The sequence below is a fragment of the Lepidochelys olivacea genome, assembly GCF_965140295.1.
Source record: "Lepidochelys olivacea isolate rLepOli2 genome assembly, chromosome: 1".
In the NCBI taxonomy this organism is placed as follows: Eukaryota; Metazoa; Chordata; order Testudines; family Cheloniidae; genus Lepidochelys; species Lepidochelys olivacea.
In genome coordinates, this window is record NC_140411.1 from 99,614,801 (window position 1) to 99,634,038 (window position 19,238).

At 45.0% G+C, this 19,238-nt stretch overlaps 1 protein-coding gene and 1 pseudogene across 2 annotated transcripts in view; one reads left to right on the forward strand and one right to left on the reverse strand.

Annotated features, from left to right (window-relative positions):
- Positions 1 to 19,238, forward strand: part of MBNL2 (muscleblind like splicing regulator 2) — a 363,485-nt gene that overhangs the window by 44,923 nt on the left and 299,324 nt on the right. The gene's annotated exons all lie outside the window — the stretch shown is intronic.
- On the reverse strand, positions 16,977 to 17,973 carry LOC311517576 (2-oxoglutarate receptor 1 pseudogene; annotated as a pseudogene). The gene has a single exon. The product of its transcript is annotated as a 2-oxoglutarate receptor 1 pseudogene (transcript).

A 19,238-nucleotide genomic window follows, 5' to 3' on the forward strand; every position in this document is an offset into this window, starting at 1 on the left:
TTTAGACCAGCCTTAGGTCTGTTCTATGTTAGAAAAAAAAATTATGGTACAGATTAGCATCTTTTGGCACAACAATAATTTTTCAAATTCTTGGATGTGAAAGCTTTAGAAAGATATTTTTAATTAAAAATCAAATAAATAAATAGCCCAGGAATTAAAATCAAGTGCTAACTTTAATCATAAGCTAGAATAGGAATCGGATTTCTGAAGATAGGCAGGGTTCATTTATGTTCACCTGACAGATCTGAGCAATTGATGTTCAGTTTTTTGAACATACACAGATGCTTATTCAAATAATGATTTCTGGGTTAGAAGACATATGTACATTCATTGTTGTGTGACAGGTCTAACAAAACATTTCTCCACCTGGAGAATGTAAATAAAGTGTTCAGATTCCAAAGGGTGCTATTTGCATAGAGTGCTTTATAGAGTGGAGAAATAAATAGCTGATAATGGATGTGATTATGAATGAAAAATATGCAAGAGGAATGAGTGTTCATGTTTTTGAGAGATGAAAGGGTATGTCTGCATTGGTGGGGATCTTTTTGGTCTGGCATTCATCATGTTATCTGTGAATATTTTCAACTGCCCTTGATACGGTGTCATCAGTTGTTCAGATAGAATACCTTAGTGGTGAGGGATAGTACTTTACTGGTGCTGCACAAGCTCTGAGTGATACCATTAGCATATGTGAAAGAAGACAGTACTGCATAGGTTGGTGTTAATATGGTAATACAGGTGTGTGCTTTGCGACAAATGTGCCCTAACTCAGGATTTATAGATTTAAGATCAACGTAGTTTGATTTATTTTAAAAATATAAAGAAATAATAGGAATCACAAAGACAGGCAACGAAACAGAGAAACCAAACCCTATTCCCAGGCATAGGTTTAAGAATAAGGGCTCAGCATGGGAAACTAAAAGAACAGGAACCCAATGTGTGGTTTTGGAGGAGTGGGGGTGGCAGAGAAGGGACATCAGGAAAGGCAGATGGGGAGCTAGCGGACTAGGAACAGCAATCACAGCTGCCAAAGAGGTGGGCTGCTGTAGCTATAGGCCTCTCCTTTCAGCCTGGACTACAGACTGTGCCCCTCTTCCCTCTCCCCGCCCTCCAGACAATGTGGGGGCCCTAGGCTGGGGCGGGGAGGAGACACATGGGGAGGTCATGTGTCCTCCCCTTTAGCTGGTGCCCAGGGGGCACCAGTCACCATGGCTCTGAGCCATCGAGTAGCTTAGGGAAGGGGCTGAAGGCCTAGAAGAGTGATTCAGCTGGGACAGCTGTTGAAGGGTCTCCATACCAGAGCAAGGACAATTTGAGGAAGAGCCCAGAAGGAGCTGAGAGACCGTTTGGGAAGGAAGCCCAGGAGAGGCTAGAACAAACGAGGAAACTGTGATAGGCCCTGTTGGACTTGTACCCCAGAAGGGGTTTTTTTGGTTCACATACAAATTGTATGTGACTTGGCCAGAGGGCTGAGTCACTGAAGATCCACCTGACGAGGGCAGTAGTCAGTGGGATGCACCCTGAGCAGTGCAAAGCTGAAAAAAGAGCAGGTGCACACGCACACATAGCTGATAGAGCAAGGGTTCTCAAACTGGGGGTCGTGACCCCTCAGAGGGTCGCAAGGTTATTACATAGGGGTCGCAAGCTGTCAGCCTCCACCCCAAACCCCACTTCGCCTCCAGCATTTATAATAGTGTTAAATATTTTTAAAAGTGCTTCTAATTTATAAGGGGGGCCCACAATCAGAGGCTTGCTGTGCGAAACGGGTCACCAGTACAAAATTTTGAGAACCACTGTGATAGAGGGTACTCACAAGAGGCAAGTGGGCCCCACTACAAGCTGTTTCTATGATATCAGACCTGTAAGGTAAATAGATATATAGTGGCAAGGCACCGCCTCCGTCTTGACAGACTTAGCACTTCCCCCTCTGGCAGCGGCAGGGCCTCGATCAGGTTGCCAATTTTCTAATCACACAAAATTGAACACCCCTGCCCTGCCCCTTCTCTGAGGCCCTGTCATAAATATAAAGGGAAGGGTAAACACCTTTAAATCCCTCCTGGCCAGAGGAAAAACCCTTTCACCTGTAAAGGGTTAAGAAGCTAAGAGAACCTCGCTGGCACCTGACCCAAATGACCAATGAGGAGGCCAGATACTTTGAAAGCTGGAGGGGCCGGGGGGGGGAAACAAAGGGTCCTCTCTGTCTGTGTGATGCTTTTGCCAGGACCAGAGCAGGAATGCAGGTCAGAACTCCTGTAAAGACTTAGTAAGCAATCTAGTTAGATATGCGTTAGATTCTGTTTTGTTTAAATAGCTGATAAAATAATTTGTGGTGAATGGAAAGTATATTCCTGTTTTTGTGTCTTTTTGTAACTTAAGGTTTTGCCTAGAGGGATTCTCTATGTTTTGAATCTGATTACCGTGTAAGGTATTTACCATCCTGATTTTACAGAGGTGATAGTTTTACTTTAATTAAAATTCTTCTTTTAAGAACCTGATTGCTTTTTCATTGTTCTTAAGATCCAAGGGTTTGGGTCTGTGTTCACCTATGCAAAGTGGTGAGGATTTTTATCAAGCCTTCTCCAGGAAAGGGGGTGTAGTGCTTGGGGGGATTTTTTTTGGGGGGGGAGACATTTCCAAGTGGGCACTTCCCATTATTTTTGTTAGACACTTTGGTGGTGGCAGCTTAAAGGTTCAAGGACAAAAGGTAAAAGTTTGTACCTTGGGGAAGTTTTAACCGAAGCTGGTAAGAATAAACTTAGGGGGTCTTTCATGCAGGTACCCACATCCGTACCCTAGAGTTCAGAGTGGGGAAGGAACCTTGACAGGCCCCGTCCCCACTCGCTCCATCCCCTCTTCCTCTGTCACTGATTCTCCTCCACCCTCACTCACTTTCACCAGGCTGGGGCAGGGGATTGGGGTGCAGGAGGGAGTGAGGGCTCTGGCTGGGGGTGTGGGCTCTAGGGTGGGGCCAGGGATGAGGGGTTTGGGGTGTGAAAGAGGGCTCTGGGCTGGGAGGGTGAGCGCTCTGGCTGGGGTGGGGCTGGGGATGAGGGGTTTGGGATGCAGGAAGGGGCTGCGGGATGGGGCAAGATGTTGGAGGGGTTGCAGGCTCCTGGAGGGAGTTTGAGTCTGGGAGGGAACTCTAGGGTGGGGTAGAGGGTTGGGGTGCCTGGAGGGGATTTGGGGTCCCGGCGGCACTAACTGCAGCTCCCAGGAAGCGGGCACCAGGTCCCTGAAACCCCCAGGCACATGGGCAGCCAGGAAGGCTCCGCACGCTGCCCTCGCGCCTGCAGACGCCACCCCCGCAGCTCCCATTGGTTGCAGTTCCCGGCCAATGAAAGTTGCAGAGCCGGCACTAGGGGTAGGGGCAGCACCTCCCTGGCCACCCATGCACCTAGGGGCCACAGGGACCTGGCGGCCACTTCTGCATGGAGCTAGAGCAGGAAGGGAGCCTGCCTTAGCCCTGGGCCCCTGCTGTGCTGCCTACCAGACTTTTAACAGCCAGAATCCCTTTTCGACTGGGCATTCTGGTCGAAAACTGGACATCTAGCAACACTTGGCCCCAGGTAAGTCAGCCCCCCTCTGGACAGTGTTTGTCTTCCCCCTTTGTGTTTATTTATCAGTATTTTCAAGATAGGCCTCAGGGCAGGCCCAAGGAGTACTCCTCCAGCAAACAAAAAGAAATTGATTTACAAACACAAAACAAAGGGTGATACCTTTCCCTGCCCCATCACTGCGCGGGTAGTGTGTTATCCTGTAGTTGGTCCTGGGGTGTCAGTCCTTCCCCCAGGCACTGAGCTTTGGATGTTTCCTCTGTAAGGAGGAAAGCAGCCTTTCTCCCTGCAGCAGCTTGTTTCTCTCACCAGAGGAGGGGTTTTTAAAGGTCTCAGGCAGCCCTTAATTGGAGTCAGGTGTCCCTAGTTAACCTGAGGTGAACCTTCTCACCTTATAGGAAAAAGGGCCACCACCCTCTTGCAGCTGCCCAGCCAGACTTTGTCTATATATGTATATGTGTGCATCTTATATAGATATATGTGTGTATTTATAAACAAAAATAGGAAATGTTTAAGCATGTAGATATTTTTAACACAGGAGTCTCTGCCTTTTATTGTCCCTTACTATGGCCCAGTGTTTTGCATGTCTCTATATATACATCTTTCCCAATCCTCTACACCAGTGAGGTAGCCCGCACTGCCGTACACGGCCTATCAGGGTAATCCACTGGCGGGCTGCAAGACAGTTTGTTTACACTGACTGTCTGCAGGCATGGCCACACGCAGCTCCCAGTGGCTACTGTTCGCTGTTCCCGGCCAATGGGAGCTGTGGGAAGCAACGCAGGCTGCAGGGACGTGCTAACCACTGCTTCCCACAGCTCCCATTGGCCGGAAACAGAGAACCGCGGTCACTAGGAACTGCGGCAGCCATGCCTGCAGATGGTCAATGTAAATAAACTGTCTCGCGGCCCGCTAGTGGATTACCCTGATGGGCCGCGTGTGGGCCACAGGTTGCCCACCACTGCTATTTTGGGTCCTCCATTCTTCCTAGCCCCTTCCACCTCTCACCATACTTCCCTCAATCTTTCCCCCAACCATTCCAGGACCAGGTACATGTGAAAACAGGTAAAAAAAAGACACACACATTGGCATTCTGCTACTTTAAAGTGTGGGCTCATCTGTGCATAATATTTCTCCACCCCAGCCTAATGCATAGCAAATCAGAATAGGGACTTTATTCAGCAAGGTCCAGCACCTCCTTCCCCTCCAACAAGCAATAAAGAGATTCTTTAATTTACAAAGTGTCTTAAAAATATAAAGCACTTCATTATACCAGTCCCTCTTTGCTACCTTATTGAGTGACAATAGTTGGACTTGCACTTGTAAGCAGGGCTCCATCTTCGTATGCAGTAGTCTTCTTCCTTATATTTTTAAAACACTTTGTAAATTAAAGAGTTTCTTTTTCTTGTGGCTGAAACAAGCAGACACTCTTTATTCAATAAAAGTATGCATCTAGGAACAAAGAATGTAGGCCATACTGACAGGATGGGAAAGCAGTGACTCTGAAAAAGATTTGGGGGTCATGGTTGTAATCAGCTGAACATGAGCTCCTACTGTGATGCTCTGGCCAAAAGGGCTAATGTGATCCTTGAATGCATAAACAGGGGAATCTTGAGTAGGAAAAGAGAGGCTGTGTCCAGTTCTAGAGCCCACAATTCAAAAAGGATGTTGATAAATTGAAGAGGGTTCAGAGAAGATCCACGAGAATGATTAAGGATTAGAAAACATGCCTTATAGTAACATAGTCACAGGGAGCGCAATCTATTTAGCTTAATAAAAAGAAGGTTAAGGGTGACTTGATTACAGTCGATAAGTATCTACTGGGGGAAAAAATGTTTAATGACTGACTCTTCAGTCTAGCAGAGAAAGGAATAACGTGATCAATAGCTGGAAGCTGAAACTAGACAAAGTCCGATGGGAAATAATATAAAAATAATAAAAAAACATATTAACAGAGTAATTAACCATTGGAACAATTTACGAAGGGTCATGGTGTAGTCTCCATCACTGGCAATTTTTAAATCAAAACTAGAAGTTTTTCTAAAATCTGCTCTAGGAATTCTTTTGAGGAAGTTCTATGGTTTATGTTACACAGGCGAGCATATTAGATGTTCACAATTTCTCTTTTGGCCTCAGAATCTATGAATGACTCCTTAGTTGATACCTTCTCTACTTACCTTAGTATGTGGGATATCACAAGCCAGTCTTAAATTTTTATTATGTTTTTCCCTCACTGATTCCTCCCCACCTGTCCAACCTACCTCTTTTCCCATCCCCATACAGCAAAAATACCCAAACAGCAAATTTAAGAGTCACTTTTCCTCAGCGAGGCAAAGAAATCAAATATAGGGTTTTTTAAGCCAGGCCATTTTGAAGATAATGAGCTGAAAGATGTGAAAATTTTCAAATGTGAGTTTCAGGTAACTTCAAAACTCCATGTTTGATTTTTATCAGACTTCCCAGAACAACACTATTTTGGGAGGAGATACAACATGCACAATTTTAGGAAAATTGGTTGATAATGAATGTCTGTTTCATCTTTATGTATAGAATAGTCTCCATCCTTTCTCCTTCACTCTTGGTGGTGCTGTTTCAGACAATGGACAGGGTTACTGAAGGAGGTGACTTACGTCCCTGTACTTGTCCTGATACTCTTTCGCCTGTTCAAAGCAGGCAGTTACAAACCAGCCCACAGGGCGGAGATTTAAAACCTTTCCAGAGCAAGTAATACGGCCTTTCTAGGTAGTTTTGGTCTTCTTGTGTAGATAGACTACACTATTGACAATCAGAGGCTACCTTTTGTGTTAGACTGCAGTGACTGTCCTTCATGCAGCCATTCTAGTTCTAATACTGTTGTCCCTCAGTTGCCTCCATCTTCCTCCTTCATGGACGCCCTCTAGCCCTAGGGGAGATAAAATCACTGGAAGAACAGACAAATGTGTGTATGATGGACAGTGGTTATAAGAGGAGAGAAAATGGTTAATTGAATCTGATGACATTTAGGGAATGGTGTAAGGCTCTGTCTTGGGTTAAGTGTTTGATGGGATATGCAGAGCAGTACTTGTTTTGTTTTGGGATGGCTATCTTACTGTGCATTGGAAAAGAGGTAAAAATGATGGTTTTCATTGTTTTATATATGCATTCTATTTTATAAAATCAAAATATAGCTAAATAAAATAAATGTCTTAAATCCTCCTTACCTTCTTCCCTATAAAGAAACAACAATAAGATTTCCATGTGTACTGTGTATTTGTCATTCTACGGCACTGTAATCTTTACACCTTGTTGTACAAGTAGGGATCATGTGTCAGTGAGTTGAGTGCCATGACGAATTTGGAAGCCCATAGCTCTGCAGTGTCTTCTGTGTGGTTTTAATTAACTTGTTCTTTCAGAGAATTTACAATAGTTGTGACCAACTAATTTCTACCCAAGCTTTTTTAGCACTTGACTGCCATCGTCTTGGTTTACAATACCGGTCAGAAATCCTTTTTATTCTCTAGGTTTTGGGGAACTTGAATAGGAGAAATATCAGGTAACTACTTAAGGGTGAAATAATATTTAACTGAAGTCCTAGCTGAGAACAAATCCCATTGTGCTACGTATGGTACCCATCCACAGTGATAGACAGTCCTTGCCCTGAAGACTTTACCGGCAAAGTATGGGAGAAAGCAAATATTATTATCCCAATTTAATGTTGAGGAGCTGACACAGAGAAAGATCAAGTGACTTGCCCGGGTGTCACAGAAAGTCTGTGGCAGAGCAAGGAATGGAACTTAGGTCATCTGAATCCCAGGCCAATCCATTGACCACAAACCATCCTTCCATTATAACGTCATGCTAACAAAGTTAAGACAAACCAATCTGACTTCTTCTACTGGATGATATTTTTTTGGTTATTAATAGTTGCTTCTCTTAGAGGATCAGCAGCCAGAGAGGGCCAGGACATTTCCCAGTATTGTTAATATTGGACGTTCATTATGGGTGTCCCCTTTAGTAATGAAGAGTCCAGAAAACTTTCCCAGTTCCTATATTGTATTGTATATAGACAGTAGCACAGCTTTTATTTGTCATTTGACAATTCACTTTTAGTGAAAAGGTTCCCAAAGGGTTGCATTCACTCCTCCAGCAGAGGGTACTATTTCATTTTGTGACAAAATGAAATTTGGAAACAGGATGGCTTTTTCATGAATAGTGAGTGCCCCAATGCTGCAACTACACATGTGCAGCTACTCGAACAATTTGTTAACTATTTATTGTAAACCATTTTTATTTACCAATTTTTCTTTCAATAAATTGTCTATGAACAACTTGTGATCAATATGAACCTATTTGCTATTCAACATTGTTCAAATAGTTTTTCTGGATGTAACTGAGATATACATGGTTCATAGCAGGAATTCAGTTGGTTATTTGATTTGATTTTTTTATAGTTAACCATCTTTGTGAGTTTTCAATTAAGTCATGTACTATTGTTCCTTTTTCCTGATTGGATGATTGAGCCTTTGTTAAATTACTTCCACCCAAATTTCATTTTGTCACAAAATGAATGTTATTCTTTTACTTAAACAGATCTTGCCTAATGGTTCAAAATTCACTGTTGATGAACATTCCCCTGACCAAAACTTTAGTTGTGCAAACATTTGCAAAAAGGAAATTTTTAAAAAGTGTAGGAACAGTCCAAGTACTATTTGCAAACAGATTTTTATGGTATTCAACCAGCTCTATACTCACATCAGCCTTTTTAATGGGTTTAGTTTTAGTTTATCTTAGTTTGACTGTTCCTTATTGCATACGCAGCTCGCAGCATAGCACCAGCTCAGCATTATGATGATTAGGTGCTTCTTAAGTTGTGTGTGTTCTGCCTAAATATGCTTTTGAAAGGTTAAGTAACCGAACCTGTCTGGACAATAAAACCCACTAATCATAAACCAGTTTTGTGGTGGTGAAGTGAGCCATACACTCATGTTGAAATATCTACTTATTTACAACAAACTTTACACAAGCAAATCATTATATAAATTATCCCACACTTGTGTGTACACACATGCAAATTCAGTTTTAGTATAGATCATTAACATTTATCACATAGTCAAATACAGCTTATTTCCATGGTACAGTACGAAGCCAGGTAGCCAGGTGTTATCCTGTGTTAGATACAGGGCCAGCTTTAGACTCACTGGGGCACAGACCACCCTGCCGCCCTTACCTGCTCACATATTGGATTTCTCCAATGTTTCTGAAGCCAAAGCCAAAGCTCCACCATGTGGGCCTGAAGCCCAAGCTCAAGCAGGTCCCTTGTAGCATGGGGCCCCAGGCAATTGCCCTGTTTGCTACCCCCAATGCCGGCCCGGGTTAAATATACATAAAAAAACAAGAAGAAATTTGGCTTGGAACCAACAATAAAACTTTAATCACATCCAAGTTAGCAGAAAAATATATCTGAAAAGTCAATGTTTATTGCTTAGCCAATTATATCACCAAAACCTAACCCTTTTGAAAATTATATTTAAAAAAGTGTTTATATTATGAATAAGCTTAATGTGTATGATGCTAGATTTATATATGGTCAGCTTCTGTTGTTTATTTCATACTATTAAAGGAAAAATAAAAGTATATATTAAATCCCTTACATTGGATAGTGTTTTTAAGCAGAACATCTCTAATACCATTACTATTTAAAACAATTAAATTATACGTCAGGTATTAATTTTCTGCCTATGTATTGGGTATATAATCTGCTGTTTGTATTCCAGTAATGCCTAGAGCAGAGGTGAACAAACTATAGCCCGCGGGCCACATCTGGCCTACGGGACCGTCCTGCCTGGCCTTTGAGCTCCCGGCCAGGGAGGCTAGCCCCCAGCCCTGCCACGCCTCCATCGCTCTTGCCTGCCACTCCTGCCAGGCCGCATGGGCGGCGTGGCTGGCTCCGGTGGGGCTGCAAGCTCCTGCTGCTCTGAGCAGCACGGTAAGGGGGCGGGTAGTGGGGGGGTTGGATATGGGGCAGGGAGTCCCAGGGGTCAGTCAGAGAGCAGGGGGCAGTTGGATGGGGCGGAGGTTCTGGGGGCGGGGCAGTCAGGGGACGGGAAGCAGGGGCAGTTTGATAGGTATGGGAGTCCCAGGGGGGCTGTCAGGGGGCGGGGATGTGGATAGGGGTCGGGGCAGTCAGGGGACAGGGAGCGGGGGGTTGGATGGGTTGGGAGTTCTGATGGGGGCAGTCAGGGGGCGGGAAGTGGAAGGGGTGGATAGGGGGCAGGGGCCAGGCTGTTTGGGGAGGCACAGCCTTCCCTACCTGGCCCTTCATACAGTTTCACAACCCCGATGTGGCCCTCGGGCCAAAATGTTTGCCCACCCCTGGCCTAGAGGATCCTTGTGAGATTGGGGCCTCACAGTGCAAACACACAGTGTCAGTCTCTGCCCTGAAGAACTTACAATTCTAAACAGATAAGACAGACCAAGGGTGAGAAGGAAACAAAGAAACAGAGCGGTGAAGTGACTTGCCCAAGCTTGCACAGCAGGAATAGAGTGAATGTTTCCTTGCTCCCAGTTCAGTGCCTAGTGACTAAAAACCCCCACCTCTTATTGTCCTTAGCCAAGAGGCAAGAAGAGAATTAGCTGGTTTCTCCATCTTTTTATATTTAGGGTTAGGACAATGCATGTGATCTCTTTGCCAATTATGCTTCATAGCAGGCTACCAGTCAATGCGTTTCATTCTCTGCAGCACTTGCCAGACTTTGTGGCTCCCGATACTGAAAACCTTTGTTTCCTCTTGCTCTTTGTAGTGGCTGCAGAAGCTTCCAGCATCATGGAGGGAAGTACAGGGACCTAGCCCAAATATCTGAAGATGTGGCAGAGGGACTGAGATGTGGTCTGCAGCCTTTCTGTGGGCCTTATCCTACTCCCACGGGAGTCTTGCTATTGAGTTGAGTGGAATAGGATCATGCTTACAGCTGGCACTTGCAGTGGGAATCCCCCTAGATTGCTAGAGCATCATCTTGAATGCAAAAGTGGGAGCTGTATGGCTCAGCATAACGAAATTAAGGGATGTTAATGTGACCTCCACAGGAGTTCTCTTCCTTCTTGCTGCATTCGGAAACATGCTTTGAGCATGGGCGCTGCAGCTCCACGAGCTGCCACAATCCTACCAAGCTAGTGCAGCCAGAGGGAGCCCCCACAGAAGAACACAAATTGGGTAACATTGCTCTGAGCTTTAGAATAATTTCTACCGTCAGTATGGATCTCTATTCATCCTCTTCCCCAAGAGCCATCTTGGTTACCCTTGCCTGTCATTTCCTGCAAGGCTGCCCCACCCAGTTCAGAACCCACAGCTCAGTTCAGTGGTTCTTCAGAGGAATGGCTAGTTAATGCGGTAGTGTGAATGGAGTTTCTACTAACAGCCAGATTGTCCTTGGCTTTTTGTGCAGATGCGTAGATGCAGGTGGGCATAAGGAGTCTTCCTGCCCTGCTGTATGCCACAGGCAACGAGCAGGGTCATTCATAGTCCTCATGCCACCCCTGTGCAAAGGGGATCTTGGGCTGGGATTTAACCACAGGATTTGCTACACAGAACAGTGCCTAAATGGTCTAATCTAGTCCCAGTGTAACATGTGCAAAATGATTGTGAGATGTACTAGTTAAGCAGGTTTATTTGTTTGGTTTGTTTTTTCCTGGAAACATGGCAAGGAAAAGTTTAACAAAGATAAATGTCTCTTTTTGGGCCCTGCTGGCAATGGTTTTTCCTGCTCTAAGGCAACTGAAAAATGTCTAAAGCCACCAGAGAATAGTATTGGGGCCAACACCTCTTGAGACAGAGATTGGCAATTTATAGCAGCACCTGGGTATCTGTGGAGCCATAGTTGTGCAGTGTGTGCACACTTACCAGAATTATTGGGAACACCAGAAAACCCCATCTTACGGACACTGTGGTGCTGTTTGCCTGTTACGTGGTATTCATGGTCTTGTTTACCCTGGTACTTCTTGGTAAATCCCCTACCTCTGCACTTGTTCAGCTCCCCAGGAACAGTGGGACATCTGTGTAACCAGCAACTAGCTGCCATTTGATCTGTGTGACCACTTCTATTGTTCCTGGCACTGGTGAAGCTGCAGCTGTGGGAAACTTCCCAATTCACAATGGATATGCTGTCAAGTGGAGTGTACTTAATGTATATATTGGGGAGATAATTGCTCTCCCCTGGTTTTCTATTAGCCACATACAAGTCACTATGCATAAACAGTGGGAACTAAGATTGGCTCCCTCAGTGAAAATTGGTACATGTGATGATGTGAATAGAGTGTTAGAATACAGCATGATTGTCCATTGCGGCTGGGTTGATGGTTTTTAAGTAGAAATCAGAAATCCCCCCCAAATGAGCCACATTCAGTTCAACCAAATCAAATGAACCTATTTGTTGTTGTTTGGTTTGGCAGATAGCCCTGCAATATCATGCTGCAGACACAGAAAGGTTCCTTGGCTGCAACTATGGAAAGCTTTAGATAACAGGGTCATCAAACCTGGTGACTAACACCTGAACCTCCATAGATGTCCCCACTCCTGTTGCCTGTACACTCTTGTGCGTGAAGTCATGTTTGCCACTGTTCCTCAGGTTTGTTTATGTAAATCTATCATCAGTCTATGGGGTTTATGCCTGATTAGGTGGTTTTGCACTGTGGAAATCTGCCCTTAACATTCTGTACTGCAAATGGATTTGTGTGGAATGTAAATACTGTGTTTCAATAATCACAGTTGTATTTATTTAAGGCTCAGGTTCACTTCTACAGAACAGAGATCATTTATAAATCTGTGGTGGTTTCCCTCCACATAATGAAAGAGGCTGTACTATGCCTGTCCTGTATGGTTAAATTTTGAACCAAACATAAAAAGCTGAGTAGGTTTTCTCAGCCTCTATACAAAATAAGACATGTCCCCATTCAGGTGGCTCCCTTCCCGAGTATGGAGGCCATGACACATACCCCAAACACACATACTTCCTTCTTTCTCTTTGTTGGTTGTGCTGGGGTGGGGCCTTATACAATCCCAATGATGTCTCAAACGTCAGGTTGCCAATGAATATGAGCAACAAGAAGAGGAGAAAAAGCTACATTATCCCAGTGCTTCCTTTTTAAAAAAATTTCACTTACAGAGTGTAAAGGTTCGGACTAACCCCTGCAGCGCTTCCTGCTGGTAGTCATTAGGAATTAGCTCATCCAGCCCCAGAGCACCCTCTGCAGGCTGGTGATCCACCTTACCGCCAGCCCCCCCATGTCCCTCCCAGGACAAGTACCCCTTTCTCTGGTGTGCTGCCCCCCTGGCAATATCCCCACACTCTCAGGTTCTGGGTCTCCCCACCCAGGGGAACCCCCACCCTTTATCCCCACCTCAGTCTGGGCTACTGCCAGCCCCCACTTAACCCCTTGTATTGGGGCAGACTGCAGCGTATATGCCACTCATCACAGGCAAGGGGGTTTTGGACCTGCTGCCTCCGCCTACCTGTGATCTGCCCCTCTGCAACCTTGCACCTATTTGGCCTGTAGTCAGGCCTGCAGCCTGAGGCTTTCCAGGCCAGAGCTCCCAGCTCCTCTGGCCCTTCCCCAGCCCTACTCCAATCTGGGCATCCTGCTCAGCACCTTGCAGCCAAGCCCTTTTCCCTCTACAAGCAGAGGGAAACTGAGTGGGCTCTTGGCTCATAGCCTCTTATAGGGGCCAGCTGGGCCTGACTGAGCTGTCTACAGCTGCGCTGCTCCATTAATCCGACTGGGCTTTTCCCCACATCCCCAGCCCTCTCCCCAGGCTGGCCTCAGCCCTGTCAGGGCCGGAGCAGGTAACCACCCTGCTACACAGAGGGTAAAAGTCTCAAGCCCCACATAAATCCTGAGTAATCTGCAGTCTCAACCCAGCAACAGGCTTTGCTGCCCACCCTCCTGCACTCTCCCAAAGAAGCTGTTTCCAGACACTGGATATCACAGTGATCCAGATTTGCAAGAATATTCCAGTAACATACATTGTATGATTGTAGTGCGGTACATATTAACAGTTTAAGTGCTAAATAACTAAGGATGAAAATGAAAATGGCATGATGAGACAGGCTCTCCAAGGTGCATCCTGGAACTGGGATATCACTGAGCCCTCTATCTTACCAACCTGGACTCCCTCTCACACTGTGATGTTGTGAGAAGCTCCAGGTACTGTTCTTAACACAGACACCCATAGGTAGGGACACACCCAGCTGCATTACATGAATGCTTTCACCAGCAATTCATGAACCAACAATAGAGAGGCTTCAGCCAATTCCCTGTAGCTCCCCAGCCTAGGACCCCAGAGCTATATTATCTTGCACTGGTCAGAAGCCTGACCAGTATAAGTTTATTACCCAGTCTGCCACTTCTACAAAGGAAAATGGATGTGTACCAGCTTTTGTACACTGAGCAGATTCCCCAAGCACTTCAAGCAAAACACACTGTTTTAGGTAAAATATAAAACAGATTTATTAACTACAGAAAGACAGATTTTAAGTGATTATAAGTACAGATCAAAGCTGGTCACCTATGAAATAAAAAGTAAAATCGCAATCTGAGTTCTATAAACTAGGCAGATCAAGGCTTTTAAAATGATTCTAACATATCATAATTATATTGACAGTGGTGAATATGGAGGTGCCAGGGTGTTGCTTTGGGGTCTAGAGTGTCATGCATGAATTTGTCTTTTATTCCTTAAACGGGGGGCATGGATCAGCATTCATGTTGTGCTCCCCATCAGTACCCGGCCTGGGCCAGGGAAGCTAATGATCTAACCAGCTGACCAAATTTGGTGATGAATCCTGGTCACGTGCCACCTGAGGCATGTTGTGCATATACTAAGAAGATTCCTTAAACATATCAGCTTCTCTCTATTTTTTTTAAGGAAGAGCTAGGTAAGGGTTGGTGGAAGGTATCTGGACCTTTTACTGAGTATCAGTTCTGACATACTTGTGTAGACTTTTAAAAATTATAATTAAAAAGGAAATTCTACTCCTACTGATATAGAATCAACCTTTTCGAGATATTCATGTGAATGATCTTTTCTCCCCCATCTTTGGTGATTTAAATCTTAAAATACCATAATTGTGTTGTATTTTTTCACACAATACACAGTGAACCTGTGGAACTCCTTGCCAGGGGATGTTGTGAAGGCCAAGACTATAACAGGGTTCAAAAAAGAACTAGATAAGTTCATGGAGGATAGGTTCATCAGTGGCTATTAACCAGGACGGGCAGTAATGGTGTCCCTAGCCACTGTTTGCCAAAAGTTGGGAATGGGCAACAGGGGATGGATCACTTGATGATTACCAGTTCTGTTCATTCCCTCTGAGGCACCTGACATTGGCCACTGTCAGAAGACAGGATACTGGGCTAGAATCATAGAATCATAGAATCATAGAATATCAGGGTTGGAAGGGACCCCAGAAGGTCATCTAGTCCAACCCCCTGCTCAAAGCAGGACCAATTCCCAGTTAAATCATCCCAGCCAGGGCTTTGTCAAGCCTGACCTTAAAAACCTCTAAGGAAGGAGATTCTACCACCTCCCTAGGTAACGCATTCCAGTGTTTCACCACCCTCTTAGTGAAAAAGTTTTTCCTAATATCCAATCTAAACCTCCCCCACTGCAACTTGAGACCATTACTCCTCGTTCTGTCATCTGCTACCATTGAGAACAGTCTAGAGCCATCCTCTTTGGAACCCCCTTTCAGGTAGTTGAAAGCAGCTATCAAATCCCCCCTCATTCTTCTCTTCTGCAGGCTAAACAATCCCAGCTCCCTCAGCCTCTCCTCATAACTCATGTGTTCCAGTCCCCTAATCATTTTTGTTGCCCTTCGCTGGACTCTCTCCAATTTATCCACATCCTTCTTGAAGTGTGGGGCCCAAAACTGGACACAGTACTCCAGATGAGGCCTCACCAATGTCGAATAGAGGGGGACGATCACGTCCCTCGATCTGCTCGCTATGCCCCTACTTATACATCCCAAAATGCCATTGGCCATTAGATGGACCTTTGATCTGACCCAGTATGGCTGTTCCTATGTTCTTATTTTCTTATGTCACTGGAATTAATTACTGTATCAACTGGTATCAGCATCTTGGTATCAAAATCTTTATAGTCTCCAAATCCTTCCCCACCTCTGATGGAAGAAGAATTACAGCAGGGGTAGAAGAAGAATTAAATGAATGCTGATAGCTTCACAACAGCACTGTTACTTTCTTCAATTGGGTACTTCCAAACACTTTTTCCTCACAGTCCAGACCCTACCCTTCCCTGGAAGATCTCAGCTTTTCCCATTACCAAATCTCACTCTTCATCCCTAAGCCTGTGACAGATTCTCTCTCCCCATCCCCACTCTTACCCTCTCGAGTAGCCTCCCAGTCATCTGTTTGCTTGCTGCTCCCTGACAACTCTTGAATTTGCTGGTCGTACTAGACATACTGGTGGAAAGGCAGCTGCCCAGGGGAGTAGCAGGAGCTACTATTTTGTCAATCCCTAGTAGAGGTGGTAAGTGGGCAGAAACACTGGCGATTGTGTGGGGAAAGGGCCAGAGGCACAGAGGTTGAGTGCTGGTAAAGAGAGAACCCCTAGGTTCTTGAGGCCAGCATTAGTTACGATGGACATTTTACTGCTAGTGACAAAGAGGGTAGGACAGGAAATGTGGGTTACAAAGTTACATTAGGGGAGCCCACTTTACTGTTGTGCTTGTGGGCTCATCTCCATATTATTAGTGGTGTTATTAATTTATTTCTATTGTAGGTAGGAACCCCCTTCACTGTTACACCTCTAGACCAGGTCCTCTAGCATCAGAACAAATTAGCATAATAGCAAATCTTGATATTGCTTTTCAGATCTGTCTTAGTATCCAAGATAATAGGGCTAGTTCCTCTGCTGGTGTAAATCAGCATATCCTTACTGAAATATATGAATAAATAAACCTCAATTTATGCCAGCTGAGGATTTAGTCCAATAGTGTATCTACCCAATATCTACCTCTGAACTAAAATAAATCCAGAAACACCATAGCTGGAATGAAAATTCATTATTTGAGAGGGTGTGGCTTCTTATTACTGATCCGTGAATATTCAGGTGGTGACTGTGGACACTGAACTCATATCTTCCATGAATAAGCAACTCTTTTTGACAGAACTGCCACAGGAGTTATGTTGCCGGACATATTACAATATAAGCATGAAGAATGTAGAGTAAGAAGTACAAATGTGCTTCTGGGAAGGTACATGGCAAGTGTGTTCAAAACTTTATTGTCAGAATGATGAGTTCATAACTTCAACAGACTGGGCCAAATTTGCTGCTGACATAGGTGTGCGTGTAACTTCCCTGACATCAGTGAAGCTACGCTCATTTAAATCAATGGTGAATTTAGCCTAGTACTCTAAGTCTTACTAACAGCATCACTGTTGCTCCCTCCCTATTTCGTGCTCATTTGTCTTCAATTTCAAAAGAGAGAGAATGGCCTGCTGGAAGTTGTCTCCCATCACAAGATAGAGTAATAAGTTACCAAGTGTATTTAGTGTTGCTAAGGGTATAGATACAATAAAAAAAGCATAGGTCTGTTTCTCAGTGAAGCAGCTAACTGGATGAAGTTGTAGTTCTATCTGAGTCCCCCTCAAGGCATGAAAGGGTAGGAAACAAAAACAAAATACCACCAAGAGAAGAATGGCAAGTTTGCGAGCCTTCTGCTTGTACAAAGTGTGAGTATGAGGCCCTGTAGCCAATGTGTAAATAATCACAATGTAACACAGAGTCACAATTAGCAAGGGTAAGAAGAAGGCGAACGAAGTCAGAAGCCAGTTATACCACCTGCTCGTGTCCAGGTCTTCAGAAGTAGAAAGATCCATGCAAATAGATCTGTTTTGATTCTCTTTGGAAGTGATCAGAAAGTTCAGAGGACTGGCAGCCACCAGGGAAATCACCCAAAGTGTAGTGCAAGCCACCACTGCCCATCTCCTTTTCCAAACAAAAAAGCAGTTAATTGGATAGATGACTACAATGTAGCGGAAAATGCTGAAGCAAGTGAGGAAAAAGATGCTTCTGTACAAGTTGATGTAGAAATTGAAGCGAATAAACTTGCACATGAAGACTCCAAAGATCCAATTATCTCCATTAGCAGAGTAGTGTATCAAAAAAAGGAACAGTAGCTAAGTACAACAGGTCAGTGACAGCCAAGTTTAACATAATGTTGGTGCTGCTTTTCCAGGTCCTTATCTTGAAAATATACATGAAAATTACAATAACATTCCCTGGGAAGCCCACCAGAAATATTATGCTGTAAAGAACAGACAGATAGGATTTCAGTTGCAGAACTGTGCAGTTTCTGAAGGTATCTGCATGGCTTGGCAAAGTGGTAAAATTGACTAGGTCTTCGGATACCGTATTCATCATTTTCATCTTAAAGCTTTAGGAAAATCAAATGTTTTGTTTTTAATTGATAAGTCAGTATGAATCTGCTACATAAATCTTTCTCCACTAGAGCTAGTAATATGGATCACATAGCATCCAGAGCTAATAATATGGATCACATTAGCCCATGAAAGCTTATGCTCAAATACATTTGTGAATCTCTAAGGTGCCACAAGGACTCCTCGTTCTTATAACATACCTGGAGGTTGGCAAAAATGGTCAGCACTGACCTAACTCTGTTCCCATTGAAGTCAGTTACCAGTACCATTGACTTCCATGGGAGCACAGTTAGGCCAGCCCTGAGTGCTTTTGAAAATCCCACCTTTAGTTGCTACATAAGGTTTAAGCCACTTGAGTATAAATTAGGGGATGGTTTTGGTTTATATTTTGCAAAACCTTGTCAATTAGGTTTTTGGCTTAGCAAAACCCCCAAATGAGAAAGTTACAATTCTAGGGTCATTTGTCTGAATCCTTAATATTTGAGGAAGTACAAATACTTTGTGTGTGGGGGGGGGGCTTATTTGTATTTCAAAAGGAGATGGAAAATCAGGGGTGTGTTTTTTGTTTTGTGTTGGTTCAGATACAGGTTTCAGGACCTGATTCTCCTCTCTCTTGAAATGGTGTAAATCAGAATTAACTTCACTGAAGTCAGTGGAGTATCACTAGGGCAGGGGTGGGCAAATTTTTTTGCCTGAGGGCCACATCGGTGTGTGAAACTGTATGGAGGGCTGGGTAGGGAAGGCAGTGCCTCCCCAAACAGCCTGGCCCCTGCCCCTTATCTGCCCCCTCCCACTTCCCACCCCCTGCCTGCCTCCCTCAGAACCCCCAGCCCATACAACACCCCCCCCCCGCTCCTTGTCCCCTGACCACTCCCTCCTGGGACCCCCGTCCCTAATTGCCCCCTGGGACTCCATCCCCTATCTAACCCTCCCACTCCCCATCCCCTGACTGCCCCCCCAAACCTCCACCCCATCCAACCCCCTCCCCAGCCCCTGCCTGCCCCCCGGGACCTGCTGCCCCTTATCCAACGCCCCGGCCCTGGCCCTGGCCCTCTTACCATGCTGCTCAGAGCAGCATGTCTGGCTGCTGCACCGCCTGGTTGGAGCCAGACATGCTGCCACGCTGCCCTACATGAACAGGCAGCCCTGCAGCCCAGAGCGCTGCCCGCGCGGTGAGCTGAGGCTGCGGGGGAGGGGAGACAGCAGAGGAGGGGCCGGAGGCTAGCCTCCCGGGCCAGGAGCTCAGGGGCCAGG